Source organism: Artibeus jamaicensis, unplaced genomic scaffold (assembly GCF_021234435.1).
Source record: "Artibeus jamaicensis isolate MK-2021 breed Jamaican fruit bat unplaced genomic scaffold, CSHL_Jam_final contig_384, whole genome shotgun sequence".
NCBI classification, from domain to species: domain Eukaryota; kingdom Metazoa; phylum Chordata; class Mammalia; order Chiroptera; family Phyllostomidae; genus Artibeus; species Artibeus jamaicensis.
In genome coordinates, this window is record NW_026521810.1 from 15,929,077 (window position 1) to 15,949,217 (window position 20,141).

The following is a 20,141-nucleotide window of genomic DNA, read 5'->3' on the forward strand; positions in this document are numbered from 1 at the left end:
GGTTTAATCTCCAAAATATACAAAGAACTTACACAACTTCACTCTAAGAAGACAAGCAACTTAATTAAAAAGTGGGCAAAGGACTTGAACAGACAGTTCTCTAAGGAGGACAATACAGAAGATCCAGAGACACATGAAAAGATGCTCAATATCGCTAGCTATCAGAGAGATGCAAACCACTTCACACCTGTCAGAATGGCCACCATAAACAAAGCAACAAACAACAAGTGTTGAAGAGGTTGTGGAGAAAATGGGACCCTGGTTCATTGTTGGTGGGATTGCAGACTTGTACAACCACTATGGAAAAACAGTATGGAATTTTCTCAGAAAACTAAAAATGGATCTGCCTTTTGACCCAGCAATTCTACTGCTAGGAGTATATCCTAAGGACCCTGAAACACCAATTCAAAAGAACTTATGCACCCCTATGTTCATAGCAGCACACTTTACAATAGCCAAGTGTTGGAAGCAACGCAGGTGCCTATCAGTAAATAAATGTATCTAAAAACTATGGTATGTTTACACAATGGAATTCTATGCAGCAGAAAGAAAGAAGGAGCTCCTACCCTTTGCAACAGCATGGATGGGTCTCAAAAGCATTATGCTGAGTGAAATAAGCCAGGCAGTGAAAGACTAATAATATATGCTCTCAACTTTAACAGGAAGCTAAACAACAAAACAAACAAACAAGCAAAATATAACCAAAGACACTGAAATAGAGAAGAGGCTGACAGTGACTGGAGGGGAGAGGGGAGGGAATTTAAGGGGGAAAAAGGGGAAGGGTTTACAGGAACAAGTATAAAGAACACATGGACAAAAATTAAGAGGTGTGGAAATGGGAGAGAGGTGGGGAGCACTGGGAGGGGTGGGCTGGGATGGGAGTAAAAGACAGAAAACTGTACTTGAACAACAATTAAAATAAATAAATGAAAAAAAGGAATGATACAAATAGAAAAAATAAACCAAATGTTGGTAGGAAAACAATGTTAACTTTCATATAGTCAAAGGTACCGATATTTTTAATTACTACTTTTTGAGGTTTATTTAATAATTGTTTTTATTCCCCAATGTCTATATTATTAGTTTATATTTTCTTAGAATACTCAGATTTTATTTTTAACATGGGGTGGACAGGATACTGCCCTCCTCTAAAGAGGTCATGAGTGCATGAGATGGATGCAGCACCCTGTTTCTGGTTCCGAGATACAAGGGGAGACTCCAAGACAGGAATATACTTATAAAAAACTGTGCGCTTATTCTTACATGTTTAAACTTCAGTCACCTTTGAAGCACTCTCCATTTCATGCAATATACCTATTGAGATGTTTTTCCACTGCCCCGAACAGTTTTTGAACTCGGCAATTTTGACGCTTTTTAGTGCTTCTGCCGTTTTTTGTTTCACCTCTTCCACATTTGCAAAACATTTCCCTTTGAGGAATTTTTTAATCCAGGGAAACAAAAAAAGTTGCTGAGTTTGCAGTCAAGTGAATTGAGAGGATGGTGCACAGGTGTCATGCCATTTGTGGTCAAAAACTGCTCAGTGCCGTGTGGACAGGTGTGTTCATAAATCAGCCATCATGAAGTGGGCAGACATGTTGGAAGAGTCTTAAAAGATACTCACTAAAGCTGAATGCAGCCTCTCACAATAATGCCAGCTGGTACGATGATACAGATGGCTTCCTAGAACACTCATCTATAGCAGGGGAAATCTTTTCACCACACGAATAGCTCCAGCAATTTTGAGAAAGAAGAACAAAGCACGAAGAATCACAATATCTGATATCAAACTGTATTACAAGGTCATGGTAATCAAGACAGCCTGGTACTGACATAAGAACAGACATGCAGATCAATGGAACAGAATAGAGAGCCCAGAAATAAACCCAAGTCTCTATGGTCAATTAATATTCAACAAAGGGAGAGAAGCAAAAAATGGAGTAAAAACAGCTTGTTCAGCGAATGATGTTAAGAGATCTGGACAGCTACATGAAAAAAATGAGACTCGACCACCAACTTACACCACATACAAAAATAAACTCAAGATGGATAAAAGACTTAAACATAAATTGTGATACCATAAGTCCTAGAAGAGAATTTAGGGAGGAAAATCTCAGATATTACACACAGCAATATTTTCACTCATATGTCCCCTAGAGCAAGGGACATAAAGGAAAGAATAAGCAAATGGGACCTCATCAAAACAAAAAGCTTCTGCATGGCTAAAGAAAATATCAGCAAAATAAGAAGGGAACTGACTGTATGGGAAAACATATTTGCAAATGATACCTTGGACAAAAATTTCATCTCCAAAATATATAAAGAACTCACACAACTCCACTCCAGGAAGACAACAATCCAATTACAAAAATAGGCTAAGGACCTGAACAGACATTTCTCTAAGGAGGACATACAGAGGGCTCATAGGAATATGAAAGGATGCTTAACATCACAAACCATCAGAGAGATGCAAATTAAAACCACAATGAGATAGCACTTTACACTGGTCATAATGGCCATCATAACCAATTCAACAAACAAAAAGTGCTGGCTAGGTTGTGGAGAAAAGGGAACCCTAGTGCACTGTTGGTAGGAATGCAGACTGGTGCAGGCACTGTGGAAAACAGTATGGAATTTTCTCAGAAAACTAAAAGTGGAACTGCCTTTTGACTAGGCAATTCCACTGCTTCGAACTATACCCTAAGATCCTGAAACACTAATTCAAAAGAATCTAAGCACCCCAATGTTCATAGCAGCACAATTTATAATAGCCAAGTGCTGGGAGTAACATAAGTGTCCACCAGAAAATTAGTGGATCAAAACTGTAGACATTTACACAATGGAATATTATGCAGCAGAAAGAAAGAAGCAGCTTCTACCCTTTGCAACAGCATGGATGGATCAGGAGAGCATTATGCTGAGTGAAATAAGGTGGGCAGGCAAAGACAAATACCATATAATCTCACCTATAAGTGGAATATAATCAACAAAACAAATAAGCAAACAAAATATAACCAGAGACAAGGAAATTAGGAACAAAGCGACAGTAACCAGAGGGGAGGTGGGAAGGGATAATGGAGGGAATAGGGAGAAGTGTTCTCAGGAATGTGTGTAAAGGACACACGGACAAAGCCAAATGGCGATAGGCTGGAGGGTGGGAAGTGGGTATGGTTGGGGTGGGGATAGTGGTGGTGGGGAAATGGAGACAAGTGTACTTGAACAACAACAACAAATGATGAAAAAGAAATAAATATAACATGCAACCCCCACAAAACAAATAATGCCACTATGGAAATTCATGTACATGTTTTTATATGGGCACACAATTCCATTTTGTGGGAGTAAATACCTAAGAGTAGAACTTCTGGGTCATATGATAATTCCAAGTTTGAGTAACAAACTGTTTTTTACAATGTATGAACCATGTTACATATAATCGAGATGTTATTTCCTTTTAAAAATTATTATTTTTAAATAATAGCCTCCTTGTGGGTGTGCAGTGGTATCTCTTTGTGGTTTTAATTTACATATCCCTAATGACTAATGGATGGTTAGGATCATTTTTTTACTGTTTATGCTATTATAGTCGTCCCATTTTTTTTTAAACCTGTTTCGCCCCTTCAGGAAAGAATGGCCACTCTTAGGTCCCAGGGAGATCCTTTCTCTCTCTCCCCATTACGAAAGTCGCACATGTGCAAAAAGGTGTAACTGTGCAGAGCTGAGAGAGTAGTTGTCCCATTTTTAATCCCTTTGCTCACCTCCACCCATCCCGATGCCCTCCCCTCCCTGAGCCAATCCCCTTATCTTTGCCCCTGTCCAGCATGAACGTTCTTTGGTCAATCTCTTCACCACCTTTCATCTAGTCCTTGCCTCTTCCCCTTCAGCAGTTGTGAGAATCTTTGTATGTACTTGCTGGTCATCATCTTTTTTGGAAAAATGCCTACTTAAGACATTTGCCTGTTTCTTAACTGAGTTTGTTTGTTTATTTTGGTTATTGGTTTGTGAGGGTCTCTATATATTCTAGAAAGTAGACCCCGATCAGACATGCTGTTTACTCCCATCGTGAGGGCTCTCTATTCACTTTTTTCATACTTTAAAAAATTTTTTTTTCTAAAAAATTTTTTTTAGTTATTTTTCAAGTACAGTTTTTTTGTCTATTTCTCCCATCCCAGCCCCCTCATCATTTTTTAATATAACAATATTGTAATTTTGATTGAGTACGTACTACCATTTTTTCTTTTGTTGGCTTATAATTTTGGTGTGATAGTCATGCATCCATTGTTATATCCAAAGTCATAAAGATTTAGCCCTATGTTTTCTAAAAGTGTTGTAATTCTAGCTCTTACATTTAGGCCATTGATCTATTTTTAGTTAATTTTGATGTATATTATGAGGTAGGAATCTAGGATTTCTTTTCGTTTGCCTGTGGCTGTTCAGTTTTCCCAACACAGATAGATAAAGATACTACTTTCTTGCAATTGAGTGATCTTGAAAGCCTTGTCAAAAATCAATTTGCGATAGATGTATGTGTTAACTTCTGAACTGTCAATTATGTTCTATTGGCATTTGTGTGTATACATATGTCAGCACCATGGTTTCTTGATTAACATAGCTTTTAGAAGTTTTAAAATAAATGTGAGTGTGTGAGTGTGTGTGTGTGTGTGTACTGGAAGTGCTGTCTGGGGTTTCAGTTTGAAGAATCTTCAAAACGTATCAAAGACCTAAATGTAAAAGCAAACTATAATACTCTTAAGATTAAGGAAAACATAAGAGTAAATTTTCATGTGTTTGTGTTTGGTAGTGATTTCATATACATGACACCAAAATCTCCCAAAATAAATTAAATCTTCACATTGATAAGAGACGTATTCCCACCCTATATTCTTCTTCAAAAGTATCTTAGCCTTGAACTTTTGGTCTCCCAAGAAAATTTTAGAATCACCTTTTCAAGTTCAATAAAAAATCCTGCCCTAGATTTATTAAAATGACAAGTATTTAAAAGAATGAGATATCTACATGATGAAGTATAAAGATTTATTAAAATGCCAAAATATTTATAATAGAAATAGATGATCCACAGGATTGAATAGGAAGTCCCCCAAAACTGATAGTGTCCTCTGAAGAATAGTTTTAAATTTTGATACAGTACAATTTGTCTGTTCTTGTGTTTGATCCACTTTGCATCAATTGTTGCATGTGATGTGAGTTAAAGGTCCAGCTTCACTACTTTGCATGTGGCTGTCCCATGTCCAGGTGTCCCAGCACCACCTTTGGAAGACTGTTCTTTTTGCACTGAGTGGTCTTGGTTTATTATAAGAAATCAGTTCACCATAAACACACAGTTTTATTGCTGGACTAAGAGACAAATAAAAGCATTTAGTTATCAGCCCAGATAGTTTGAAATAGATATAGTTTTGGGAGTTCCTTGGAAAGTTATATATCTTCTAATTACATAGCTATGAAAGCTTTTAATTTCTGAGATTCTGGTACTGCCCGTATTATGGGTACATTATTCTATTGAATCATCAGTGTAATAACAAAATATGAGTATTTTAATGTGATTACTACTGATTAAAAACAGAGAATGTGATGAGTCCTAGTGAACTTTAAAGTCAGACCACATGGGCAGAATCCTGAGTGTGCCAACCCCACGCTAAAGGTTCTTAACATCTTTGTGTTTCAGTTTTCTTATTGTAAAACAGCACCTAGCTCATAGGACTGAGGTGAGGATTAAATAATTTAATACACCTAAAACACTTAAATTAGTGTCTAACTCAGAGAGCTCTATAAATGTTATAATTATTTCAAGAATAAGAAGATTTGGATGCATAAAATTAGACCATTTGTTCCAGGTAATTAAACTAGAAATTAATGTGGTTGATAGAGCAAATGACTTCTGTGCCTATGCTCTGGACTGCTCTGTTTTCTGCTTCCCATGACGTTTATTTAGATTATTATTTTTTATTGTTTTATGGGTGACTAGTGCTGCCTGTTTTGAAAATTTCCCGGGTGGAAAGCATTGAAGTTTAAAGGGCAGAAAATTTTGGAAAAGCAATCTTCATCCATTTCTGTGTTAGACTGGTCTCCAAATTCTCTTCTGAGCAATCTTTTGGTGCTGCTCAACGGTACTTCATTATCTAACTTGTATTGAGGTGAGATGGCCATCTATTAAATTATATGTCATGGTCAGACTGTGATTTTATAGCTCTACTTACTATATGGGTGACTCTTATTGTGTTAACCTGCCCTTAACTGATCACATATAATATCTGCATGCCAGGCTTTATAGAGATAATGTAAACTCAAATCATAGATCTTTACTCTTTATTAAAAACTGTGTTAACACAGGTTTCCTGAGAAATTCTCAGTCCATTCATTCTTTTTTGTGTTTTAATCTATCTGCCCAATTATACAATACATTATCTATACAGTATTTTGTGTGGTCACCACCCCAAGGCAACTCTCTGTCCATCACCATTTATCCCCTTATATTCTCCTTCACTTTCCCCCACAAGCCCTCCCCCTGGCAATCACCACTCATTTTGGTAGATGTTTAAGATGTATTATTAAATTAAGTCCCATAATCAGAGCACTGAGCATTTAGTTTGCATTAGTATGTCCCCTTACAAGATCATTTAAAATAAATTCCATCATGGAATTATGCAAATGACTGAAGTTGAGGCATATATTAATAATAGTTCTATAAACCCAGTCTTGTATCTGTTTTGAGGATTTGACACAACACATGTATTAAATTCTTGACATATGCCGGGCACTATCAATTTGTCAATATACAAAAATAGTCAAAGATCACAGATTTGCAAGGACAGAGTAAACACATAAGTGCAAAAAACCTGTTGTACCTGGCAGAGTATCATTACATACCAGCAACAGCAAAGTAAGTGGATCAAAGTTTGATCCACTTTTCAAAGGTTGATTCACATTTCACTTGAACAGTCAGGAAGGTGTTCCTGGCAGAGAAGACAGAGATAGTAAAGGAAAGTAGTCTGTCTTCATGGAGGGCTTGGACACAGAATGGAAGAGATGATAAGGTGGTGCTACGATGAAGGAAGGGTCCAGTTTTCTTTCACTTACTTGTTTTGATTTGTTTGTAGTGGGGAAGATTTGAACAGGTTTTTAGAGTGTTGGAAGGAAGCTTTGGAAAAGTGAAATGCCTGTTGCTTATCATTTCTCCTTGAGCAGATTGAGAGTGGCCATAAATACAGCAGCTCACACTTCTAGTCCAGGTTGCTAGTATCAGAGGGAGCAGCATGGTTCTTATTCTTTAGTAATTATGGTAATGGTTTCAATCTGCCTGCTGGTTTCCTGAAAGACTGGCAAAAAGGCTTGACTTTATTTTGAATAATGTGGAGCATTCCAAGGACTGAGATGGCTCCTTGGGTGGCATTTGCTGAGATTTTAAAGGTAATAGAGAGGAGTTTAGACATGCAATAGGCAGCCAGGAAAGTGTGGGAAGGGAGAAGCTGGAAAAATAGATGAATGGGAGAAAAAAGCTTATAAAAATTCTTATATTTACTAGAGGGTCAAGAAAGACATATACATGCAGAATTGGATGCCTGCTTAGAAGGTATGTGAGGCAACCCTAAGCTTATAATTCTGGATGACTTTCATGCTCTACATAAGCAAAAAGTGAAGGTTAAAGCAGATTGTGAATAGCTTGGATAAATGGTGAAGGAGTGCCCTCACACAGAGCCAATCTGCAAATATTAGAAGAGCATTTTTTTCTTTTGGCCCCAAGAGTTTAAGAAAATCTTTATCAAAACATTTGTTGACCAATAGAACAGAGACTTCAATGGTCACACACACAAAGAATAAAGACACGAGAGTAGTTTGGTAAAGTTAATAAATTAAACGAACCATAAAGACCCACAACAAGCAGTGACAGAAAATCTGGGGTGGGGGGAGAATCTGATTTTTAGAGTTGCCACATTATAATATTTAAAAATCCCCCTTTTAACAACAACAATTATGAGCCATATAAGTAAAAAGAAAGTCTAGTTCACTCACAGGAAAGAAAAGAAGTTAACATAAATATTACCAGGCTAAAGGGTTGCATTTGCCAGCATGGGCCTAAACCCAGTAAGACAGGACCTTGCAGCAAAGAAAATGAGGTTTCATAACTTGAGGAAGTGGCCCACACCCAGAATCACAGGTGAGCTAATGCTCACAGACCTGGCTCCCTGTTGTCTCTCGGGAATGGCATCTAGGGAAAAATCACTAATCATGGTGACTAAAGGAGTTAGGGTCCTGGTCAGGGTCGTGGTCTCTACTGATTGGTTGCACTAAGGTAGGGGGCACTTGATCATTGAATCTGATCCTGACGTCAGCCATGGTGTCCTCCATTTGGTTTCCCCTATTTTCTGGGTGCTGAAATGCAACCAGGCCTAGATATATTATGTTTACTTTGACTGAAACTCTGTCTCTGGTGTCGATAGGCCACAGTAATTGCTCCTAAGATAATCTGATGCCAATCAGGGCCTCCTTGTCTGAGGCCTTATTAATTAAGAGAGTAGATGTGGAAAAGGAGGCAGGTGAATAAGGGTGCTGGGGGAGTCCAGTCTGAATCAAAAGGAAAAAAGGGAGAAAATGTCATGTTAAAGAAATGATGTTTCTGCCTGGTTACAGAAACAGTCTGAGAAAGTGCAGGCATTGGCTTTACTAAACACAGATTTTATTTATTAAAATAAAATACAGCAGCAGAATATGCATATATTTCAAGTGCACGTGGAATGTTTTCTAGGATAGACTACATGCTAGGACACAAGTCACAATAAATTTAGGAAGATTGAAATCATATCAAGCATCTTCTCTGACCATAGTACTATGAATCACACACACACACACACACACACACACACACACACACCCCTGTAAAACACCCAAAGACATGAAAGTCTTTTTAAGATAACATATTATTAAACAATAAGCGGGTAACAACTAGATAGAGGAAGAAATCAAAAGATATCTTGAAACAAATGAAAATGAAAAATAACAATCCAAATTCTGAGGGACACTGAAAAGAAATTCTAAGAGAGAAATTCACAGCATTATAGGCCTATCTCAAAAAAACAAGAAAAAAGTCAAATAAGCAGTCTAACTTTACACTTAAAGAAACTTGAAAAAGAACAAAAAACAAATCCCAGAATGAGTAGAGGAAGGAAATAATAAAGATCAAAGGAGAAATAAATAAAATAGAATCTAAAAAATGATACAAAAGATCAATGAATCCAAGAGCTGGTTCTTTGAAAAGTAAACAAAATCAACAAAATATAATCATACTCATCAAGAAAAAAAGAGGATTCAAATAAAATCATAACTGAAAGTGGAGAAATAACAACCGAGACCAAGGAAATACCAACAATTGTAACAAAATATTACAAACAACCATATGCAAAAAAACTGGACACCTTTGATGAAATGGATAAACTCCTAGAAACATATAATCTTCCAAAACTAAATCAGGAAGAATTATAGAAGCTGAATGGACTGATTATACCTAGTGAAATTGAAGCAGTAATAAAATAAATCCCAACATACAAAAGACCAGGATTGGATGGCTTCACAGGTGAATTTAACCAAACGTTCTGAGAAGAACTAACACCTCTCTTTCTCAAACCGTTTCAAAAAAGTCCGAGAGGAAGGAAGACTTCCAAACTCATTTTATGAGGCCAGCATTGTTCTAATTTCAAAACCAGATAAAGATGCTGCAAAGAAAGAAAATTATAGGCCAATATCCCTGACAAACATAAAAAATACTAAAATCCTCAACAACATATTAACAAACTGAGTAGAGCAATGCATCAAAAAGACTATACACCATGATCAAGTGGGGTTTATTCCAGGAATGTTGTACCATCCTCCGTGAAGGATGGCACAACATTTACAAATTAATAAATGTGATTCACTGCATAAACAAAATGAAGGATAAAAACCACATGATCATACCAATAGATACAGAGAAAGCGTTTGATAAAATCCAGGGCCCATTATGATCAAAACTCTTAGTAAAGTGGCATTAGAGGGAACATCCCTAAACATAATAAAGACCATATATGACAACCCACTGCCAGCATCATACTCAATGGACAAAAAACTATAAACTTTTCCCTTAAGATGAAAAACAAGACAGGGATGTCTGCTTTTACCACTCTTATTCAACATTGTACTAGAAGTCCTAGAAATAGAGAATAAGGGGACAGCGACCAGAGGGGAGAGGGGAGGGAATGTAACGAGAAACAAGGGGAGGGATTTAGAGGAACTAGTTTAAAAGACACAGGGACAATAACCTAGGGGGGTGGAAATGGGAGGGAGGTGGGGAGCACGGGGAAGGGTGGGCTGGGATGGGAGAAATAGACAGAAAACTGTACTTGAAAAATAATTAAATAAAAAATAATTAAAAAAGAAAAGAAGTCCTAGCTATATCAATCAGACAAATGGAAGAAGTAAAAGGCATCCAAATTGGAAAAGAAGAAGGAAAACCATCAGTATCTGCAGAGGATGTGATACTGTACATAGAGAACCCTAGAGATTCTACCAGGAAACTGCTGGAACTGATAAATGGATTCAGTAAAGTAGTAGGACTCAAAGTTGATAACCAGAAATCAATGGTATTTTTATACAACATTAATGAACTGTCAGAAACAGAAATTAAGAAAACAAACCCCCTCATTCAAAACTTCTTAAAAAAATACCTAGGTATAACCTTAACCAAGAATATAAAGGACCTGTACTTGGAAAATTAAAACACACAAGAGAAAGAGACTGAAGAAGATACAAATAAGTGGAAACATGTGTTCTTGGGTAGGAAAGAATTAATATCATTAAAATACCCATGGAATTCTAATCAAGATACAAATAACCTATATCACAGAACTAGAAGAAATATTTCAAAAATTTCTATGGATCCACAAAAAACCCCAATCACAATAGCAATCTTGAGAAAAAAGAACAAACTTAGGGAAATCACACTATCTAATATCAAACTGTACTGTAAGGCCATAGCAATCAAAACAGCAGGTTACTGGTATAAGAACAGAAACATAGATCAATGGAACAGAATAGAGAGCCCAGAAATAAACTCACTCCCTTATAGTCAATTAATATTTGACAGAGGAGGCAAGCACATGCAATGGGCTGGAGATAGTTTATTCAATAAATGGTATTAGAAAAATTGGACAGATACATGTAGAAAAATGAAACCTGACCACCTTCTTATACCACACACAAGAATAAATTCAAAATGGATCAAAGACTTAATATTAGACTTGAAATCATAGAAATCATAGAAGAAAACATAGGAAGTTCAATCTTGGACATTTCTCCTGCGATATTTTATTGGACTATCTCCTCAGGAAAGGGATGAAGTAAAAAACAAACAAATGGGACTTCATTTAACTAAAAGGTTTTTGCACAGCAAAAGAAACCACTAAGATAATAGAAAGAGAACCCATAGAATGGGAGAACATATTTGCTGATACATCTGATAAGGGTTTAATATCTAAAATTTAAAAGAACTTACAAAACTCAGCACCATAAAAACAAACAATCCAATTAAAAAATGGGCAAAGGACCTGAACAGACACTTCTCCAAAGATGACATACAGATGGTCAATCAACATATGAAAAGATACTCATGAGAGAAAGGCGGGTCAAAACCACAAAGATATATTATCTCACAACTGTCAGAATGGCTACCATCAATAAAGCAACAAACAACAAACAACTGCTTGTGAGGATGTGGAGAAAGGGGAACACTTATGCACTCTTAGTGGAAATGCTGATTGGTGCAGCCACTGTGGAAAGCCATACAGAGTTACAACAAAAAAATAAAAAATGGAACCATCTTATGACTTAGTGATTCCACTTCTTGCAATTTATATGAAGAAACCTGAAACACTAATTTGAAAGAATCCATGCACCCTTATGTTCATTGCAGGGTTATTTACAATAGCTAAGATCTGGAAGCAGCCTAAGTGTCCATCAGTAGATGAGTGGATAAAACAACTATGGTACATTGACTAAATGGAATACTACTTGTCCTTAAAAAAGAAGAAAATTTTACCCTTTGCAACAGCATGGGTGGACCCAGAGAACATTATGCTAAGTGAAATAAATGGGCCAGAGAAAGACAAATACCATATGATTTCACTCATGTGCAGAATCTAATGAACTGAACTAACAAGCCAAATAAGAGAGACTCAGAGAGAGAGAGCAGTCTGACAGCTCTGGGTGGGGGGCGGGGCATTGGGTGTGGAGGGATTAAGCAAAAACTAAAAGAACTCATGGACAAGGACAAGTGTGGTGATTGGGAGGGGGAGCAGTGGTGGGGAGGTGGACAAAGGTATATGGGGGCTAAATTATAATGGAAAAATGTAATTAAAACAATTTTTTAAAAAAGTTTTGAGGTGGTTTGTTATGTAGTGCATGATAGCTGAAACATGTTTATCTTGCTCTTTCAGGTCAGCTGCTTCCTGCTCACATTCCAGCACCTTAATCCCCAAATTCCAAGAATGGAAAGAGGCTCTGGGTTTGAGGAAGACAGACCAGAGGACCAAGAGAAGGGAGAGGACAAGGCTGTATGGTTTCTACATGGGGTTCAGTGGGGTGAAAAGACCCCTTTGTTAAGGGAGTCAAGGGACTTTTATATGCGAGTATTGAAAGTCAAATTTGAAGGTTTTTTGTGTCAGTGCTATAAATGCCCCTTGTTCGTCTTAATAAAAATCAAGTCTAAAATTAATTTTGGCTTTTTTGGGCAAAGCTTACAGAAATTTCATATTTTCTAGGTTTTAAAATATACCTGTGATAGGTAGAGGTCAAAACCAATGACTCACTTCCAGAATCTGTCAAATAAAAACATTCCAAAACACTGAAAATTTGGAGGTCAACTCATATGTAGCATTTCCATAATTAAATCTTTCACCTATGTTTATGGCTGTATCCATTCATTTGTTCAGCTCGAATTTGTTGCAGTCCTAATATGTGTTAGGCATTGTGCTGAGCCCAATAGCAAGAAGTGTGCCACCCTCACTTCCATCAGCCTTGCCCAGAGCTCTGACCTCTCTTTTTCTCACATGGTTCTGGGTGGTGTTTTTGAACCAACCTGAAGGACTCATGAAAGTTATGCTTCAGGTCACAAGTCACTAAAAGATACCCTGAATCATTTCTTCTCATGAAATAAAGAGAGAGAAAAATCAAACAAAAAAAATGGAGGGAGCGATAGATCTCTGTGAAGCAGGTCACTTCTTTACCCTGCTCTAGATACACAGTATTATGCTGATTGTTATCTATAAACTGTTATTTGTAGCTCAACATCTAGTAACTTCACAAATAAGATACTTTGACAACATTCAGGGGAAAAACTGGACTTGGGTGAGCAACCAAAGGTTTTCTTTGTTTTCATGATCCTCTCGGGTTCTTTTCATACTTTTTAAAACTAAAGCACATAAACATTATTGATTTTCATGTACGTTTTGCATCCAATTGTTTTCCCAAATTATAAGTGGCATAAATTCCATAGGGAACTTGTGAGGAAGGTTAATTGTTTTCCATTTAAAAAACATTGCTCCCTCATTTTATACCAATGGTATATATTTGTGTGGGGTGAACTTTTAATATTTACTTGTTTTTGCTCAGCCAGTTTTAAATATTTCTAATTATTCACTCGCCTTATCAAGCACACCTTCATTGCACTTAAATTTCTTCTTGAGTGTTTTCAAACAGTAAAATATGAGAATAAAATAATATATCAACTAAGCCAGATACACAAAGAACTAATCTAGAAAGATTCTACCTATTACTATGAAATGTCTTATGTTATTAAGGTTAGAATTCTCAGCCCTATCCTCACCAAGCTGCAATCTTTCTTTGATAGAAATGTAAGTCCCTGAGGGAAGGATAAGCAAGTAATAAACATATTGTTTTTTTCATTGCTGCAATTTCAAACCTATGAAAAAGCCAAATGTTAGAAAGTAATTCAGAAAATCATCTAATGCAAGAAAATTCAGAGGGAAACTTGAATTGTTAATGGTAGATGGGAGGTTTCGATGTTAGCTATTAATAGTGCAATATATAGGCCGGCCCTATGTGATGAGCAGTACAGGAGGAGGAATACAACTTCTGTTCCCTTGGTCTATGGTTTCCTGGTGTCCCGGTCTGTTCATAACTCCAGTCCCGTCTCTCTGCAGTCCCAGGCAGGGGCTTTGGCCCTGGCCTCTCCAACTTGCCTTTTCCATCCTGAGTCCCGTAGCAAAATATACAAGTCCAGATGTCATTCTGTCAGTGTTATTTTATCGTTATACTAAACTGATTTATGTAAATACCCAAACTGGTTGACATTTTGTTGCTAATATTCTACCTCTTGTGGTCAGTACATAAGAATCTATAGCCAAAAAAGTCGGCAAGGCCAATAAAAACTTTTCCCAGTGAGAATAGGGAACAGACAAATGACAACAAAGCAGAACAATAAGCAACAAGCCAGAAAAGAATATTGATGACAAGAATAATACTTTCATCTTCAGAAAGGATGATGAGGTAATTTGTTAATATCAAACCAAAGATGATTCTAATAGCTGATATTTTAGGCAACGCTTATAGTCAAATGTGAAATATTTATCAGAAGGAGCAGCGTGTTGACATGTTTTTGGTACCTGCTTACTCATTTTTTTTTTTTTTGCTAAGACTACACATTTCACTTAAAAGCTTCTATTCTCTCAGTACTTCCTAGACAAGGGCTATCCTATTCAAGCTAGTACCTACTTTTGCTGAAGCAAGTCAAACCCCCCACACTCAACTCATTTATATATTGTGTGGATTCTTTTTAACTGCTCCAGTATAAATGAGACCAGAACCACGAAAGCTGACTTTTCTGGGCAAGCCACAGGCCTGACACGGCTTATGGAGACATGGCCCTGGGTCACCACGTCTCGCTATCACGTCTGCTAGTAAGATGGAACAGAAGGTCTGGGGACACAGGGTGCCAAGCTGGGGCTTGCGATCCACGCTCTCAGTAGCACGATGAAAAGAAAATAATGGGGCTGACCCCCAACCCTTCCATCTATCTCATACAAGAACTGGCAGTCCTGAGGCATCCTTGGCCGCCATCCAGCATGGCAGATGTGACTCTCCACGCTGCGGATTGATGCTGGCAATGAAATTCTCAACAAGATATTTTTCTGCCATATGTTGTGAGAGTGCCCAGGGCATCAGGCTTCCAATGACAATGTAATTTAATGGCTTAAAATATCTCAACCATATTTCCTTCCAGAATCTTCAGACTAGGAGATAAGCACTGCAGGGAATCTGCTTGTGGACTCTGGCCATTTACTTACTTGAACTACAAATTGCCTAGTTTGGTCTCATGGACACCATCCTTTCGGGACTATGGTATTTCTAAGTTTTTTCATTTCCTTGGACTCTGTGGCTCAGAGTATTTATTGACTATCTTTGGAAAAAATTGTGATAGCGATGGTGAAAGAGAAAACTCTTTTTGGAGTTTAATCTGCCTCTGTTCATCCTAAGGCAATGTTATTCCCCTCCCCATCCCTGGTTTGTTCCTGATTGGAATACATCTATAATATCAGTAATGTAATTATGATGCAATGGCCTTTTTGGTATTAACTGTTTTTACTTCATATCTTTTCCATGTTCCTTTACATCGAGGCTGAGGCAAAGTGAACAGGGGCAGAAGAGATACTTTTTCCCTTCATGTATCCACAAATGTGAATTTTAAATTTGTTCTGTATCCCTCAAACCTTCTCTGTGGTCTATGTTCTTAGGCCACTTACAAAATTTGCATAGCCAGAAATACTGACATCACCCTCCATACCTGCCTCATCTGTGACAGCAAATTTGATATCAAGTTTCAGCGGTCCTATTTGAAATATAGCTATCAAATCTGACCTCTTCTTCTTTTCTGTTGTACTGTCACTACTTTAGCTCAGTTGCTCAGCGTAGCTTCCCTAGCCATGTTGGGTAGCTTTTATGGCAATGCCCTTTGCTTGATACCTCCTGAGATATATTTTCCAAACTGTCAACACAGTTATTTTTCCCAAAGCTAACTATGGTCATATCACTTTCCCCTTTAAGTACCTCCAATGGCTACCTCTAGTGCTGGCAGAATAACCTCTTACCTGGCCATATAAGGCACTACTATATGGCTGAAACATATTTCTATGACAGGCTATTCTCCAGTCATATAAAATCTAATCATTGTTTTCTTTATAAACCTTGTATTCCCACAGCTTTGTACATTTTAATAAGTTCTTCATTCATTAGAATGTCTTTGCCTATTTGCCTAATGAGTGAATTTTTTTAAACAAATTCAAGGCAGAGCTCCAACATCACCTGTAACTTTCCCCCACTCACTCTGCCCACACACTGTGCATCCGTGTTAATAATTCACTCCTGTGCTGTAGCACACATTTCACTGGATTGTAATCACTGGAGAGAGTCTTTAGGTTTGCTTGATAGAAACATTGCCTCCAGTGGACTCTGATTTTGAAAAGCTTATGTACTTCCTGGGGAGATAAGATGTTAATTTACATGAAATATTGTAGCAATGATACAAAACAATGGCACATCAATAATGTAACAGACAATAATGCTTCATGCTATAGGAGTTAAAAGAGTAAAGCATGAAGTAGAAATTTTGGGAAAACTCTTATTGGTGAGTTGAGAATAAGTGAGTAGAATTATAGTACACTCTCTATGACCCACAGATTTTAGGTATGTATTGAATCCAAAACAGAAAAAAAGGCTTGAGTATCAATGATAAGTTCCTATTAGAATAGCTATGAAATATCATGCTTTTATATCTCTATTTTCTCTAGATACATACAAGGAATATATAAAACAAGGGATACATTTAATAAAATAGATCTAAGCTCAAAATTTAGGTGCACAGCTTTCTGCACCAGAAATCCAAGGGATATTCGAATTGGCAGTGTGAAGAGCAGAAATGGCCAGCCTGCTGTGCTCCGGGTCCAGAGAGAGACCAATGCAGCACGTGTAACATGAACGGAACTTATTCACACACATGATACTTTTAATAATGATAATAAAAGCCACTGATTGCAATGTTATGAAAATCTGTGCACTAAATAACACAGTGAACCCTTCACATGCAAAAGCTACAGGCAATGTGAGAACATGTGAGTAGAAACACAGTTTTAAAAAGAAACTAATGTATTACCTGATGTACAACACACATCTTGTGGGCAAGAAATTTTAAGTTAGACTATAGAAGACCCCCAAAACATAATGAAAAAAGCATTACTCATTATATACAATCATATTCTTATATATCAAAATTTTCCCACAGATAATAAAAACGTCAGCTTCTTAAGCATACATAGAATATTCACAAAAATTGATCATATATAAAAAAGGTATCATTAGTAGGTTCGATAAAGTAGAAATATAAGCAATACTTTATCACAATGTAATGAAACTAGAAATAAGTAATACATAAAAAAAAGACCCTTCCACCTGGAAATTTACAAAACCCTATCAATAACTTTAGGGTGGAAGAGGAATTACAAATAGAATTTGTACGATTTCTAAAAGTAATGATTTATCATTTGGAAACTCTCAGTTAAATTTATGGTCACTTTCTTAGAGTTTCAGAATTGTTAATTTCATACTTTGGAGAATGATATGGACTGAGGAATAGTGTTTTCTCTGACTCTGTCATAATGTGATCTGTACTTAGCATGATTGAATTTTTGGATTCCACTTATCACATTATGTTGGGATTTCCTCTGCTTCGTTATGTGATTAAACTGGTTCTCTGTCATTCTACTAAAGGAGCTTTAGTAGACAAAGCTCTTGTTAGCATTCTCATCCAGATCTTCCTGTGTTTATGCAAAACACTTGAAGTGCTCTTCTAGCGTATTTACCTCCTCAGATTCACTACATGCTGCCTGACTGCAATCCAAATTGGCTTCATCCAAATATCACTTTGACCAATGAAACATAGGGCTTTCTGTTTCACCACAATTTCACCAACACTTGGTGGTAAACTTGCTTTAGTTTTGAACAAACCAGAGTATGAAATAACGATCTCATCAGGGTGAACACTAGAAGTGTGGTTAATGTAAGCGACCCTACAGGCAGACTGCCTTCATTCAGTGCCAGCTCTGCCTCTTTTTTTCACTGTTCTGTCTGGGTAGGTTACTTAGCTTCCCAGCGCCTCTGTTTCAGAAGGCTGCAGCTCTGGGCAACTGGTGATGGGTAGCAGCATCATATTAATGCATCCACTCATGCATCATGTCTCCTGCAGAAATTTTGCTGAAACATGAAATCACCCAGGTGACTTAGCCCCACTACAGCCCAGATTTGGCACCTTGTTATTTTGGCTTTTCACAAAAGTGAACTCACCTTTGAAAGGGGAGAAGTTTAAGAACTTTGATGAGATTCAGGAAAATATGGCAGGGCAGCTGATGGTGGTTGGGAAAACTGTGTGAGGTCCCAAGGTGCCTACTTTGAAGGGGACTGAGGTGTATTGTCCTATGTACAATGTTTCTTAGACTTTGTATCTTCTTCAGTAAATGTCTCTATTTTTCAAAGTACATGGCTGGATACTAAGAATAATGCTAGAGCTATAGTAAGTACTCTGTAAGGTTTATCAGTTAAAAATTATCCCAATAATTTCCTTATAGCACAAAAAAATCCCTGATCATATGCTGCAATTGATTGTTGTCTCTATAGTCTCCTTTAATCTGGAATTCTTCATTAGATATGTCTTTTAAGATATTCTAAAGAATATCTTACCTCTCACCAATTTGAGAAAGTCTGCGTTTCCTCACAGTGTAACTCACGTTGAACACAGTCCTCAAAAGAGGCCTCATCTGACGCTCCGTGTGGCAATCCGGCATACGGATGGCCCTTTAAAACCTTTGCATTCTTTACACTCCCCATTGAGCAGCCTGCCGTGGGAAAGAGTGTGGCCTCGGGGAAGACAGTTTTCTTCAGCGGAGGGTAACTCCAGAGAGGTATGAAGCTGAAGCTCTTAGTCCTGTTGCTCTGGCAGCTGAGCAGAACGTGCTTCAGTCTTAAAGGGGGAGCTGGGAGGTATGTTACAACTTTACTGCATCACTGCAGGTGGACAAGTAATTTGAACGATATCATGTCTTTATGTAAAGTTTAAGGGAAGTAAAGCAATATTATATGTCATATCAGGGATCTGTATGCACAATGATAATGAGATGAGCATTGAATTCACATTATTAGTTATGACTGGGGATGGTGGTTAGTGGGATAAGGAAGGGTTCCCTGGGAGTCTACCTATAATAAATCTTTAAACCAAGAAAAAACTAAGATTTCTGAAGTCTGAATGAAGACATGCGCTTTTAGTATTATTCTGTTTACATTTTAACATAACTAAATGTTTCACAATAAAACTGTTACTGACATCCTGAAATCATGTTAGCATTTCCTGGCCACAACGAATGGTTCATGCTGATTTTTAAATAACTTTATTTTAATTAGCAAAGTAATTTCTGCTAATGGTAAAACATAAACTGTGCAGAAGTGCATTCTATGAAAAACAACAGTGCCTTTACCAGACACACGTGCTTTCAACGTCCCTCCCACATTTTGCCCTTTTTAAAAATGACAGTTTCTTTCCAGGAATATTCTACTTCTGTCTTTGGCAATATACATTTGATTAGTTCATACACATACCTTGAAAATCACTTTTTTCTTCTTACTTAACAAAGAATCTTGAACATGTTTCTTTATCAGTACGTGTATGTCTAATTAATTCTTTCCAATGTTAGCATTAACTCTTCATTGAATGGCTATACTGTTCTTTTTTACGTGTTTTCCAAGCTTAGATGAGAGCATTCCCATCCAAACTTTTTTATTTTTTATTTACATATAGTAATATGTTCATTTGTGTGCTACCTAACCACAAACAGATGGTGGTCATTTCTTGCCTGTGAGAGTGAGTGGCGGGATGAGAAAAGCTCACGGTTCTCAGTATCTTTATCATCTCACGGCGCTGCCATTTCTTTCCCAAAGGTCTCCTGCTGCTTCCCTCATCTATTTAATCTCCCAGTGATACTGATGTTTCTCAGCCTTTAGAGAATATATTCACATCTACCAAGAATCCCCAAAAATGCTCG

The 20,141-nt window shown here is 37.2% G+C and overlaps 1 non-coding gene across 1 annotated transcript; it reads right to left on the reverse strand.

Annotated features, from left to right (window-relative positions):
• Positions 1–3,602: 3,602 nt before the first annotated feature.
• On the reverse strand, positions 3,603–3,725 carry LOC119043426 (small nucleolar RNA SNORA64/SNORA10 family). The gene has a single exon (XR_005081405.2). It is a non-coding gene; the product is annotated as a small nucleolar RNA SNORA64/SNORA10 family (small nucleolar RNA).
• Between the last annotated feature and the right edge of the window lie 16,416 nt (positions 3,726–20,141).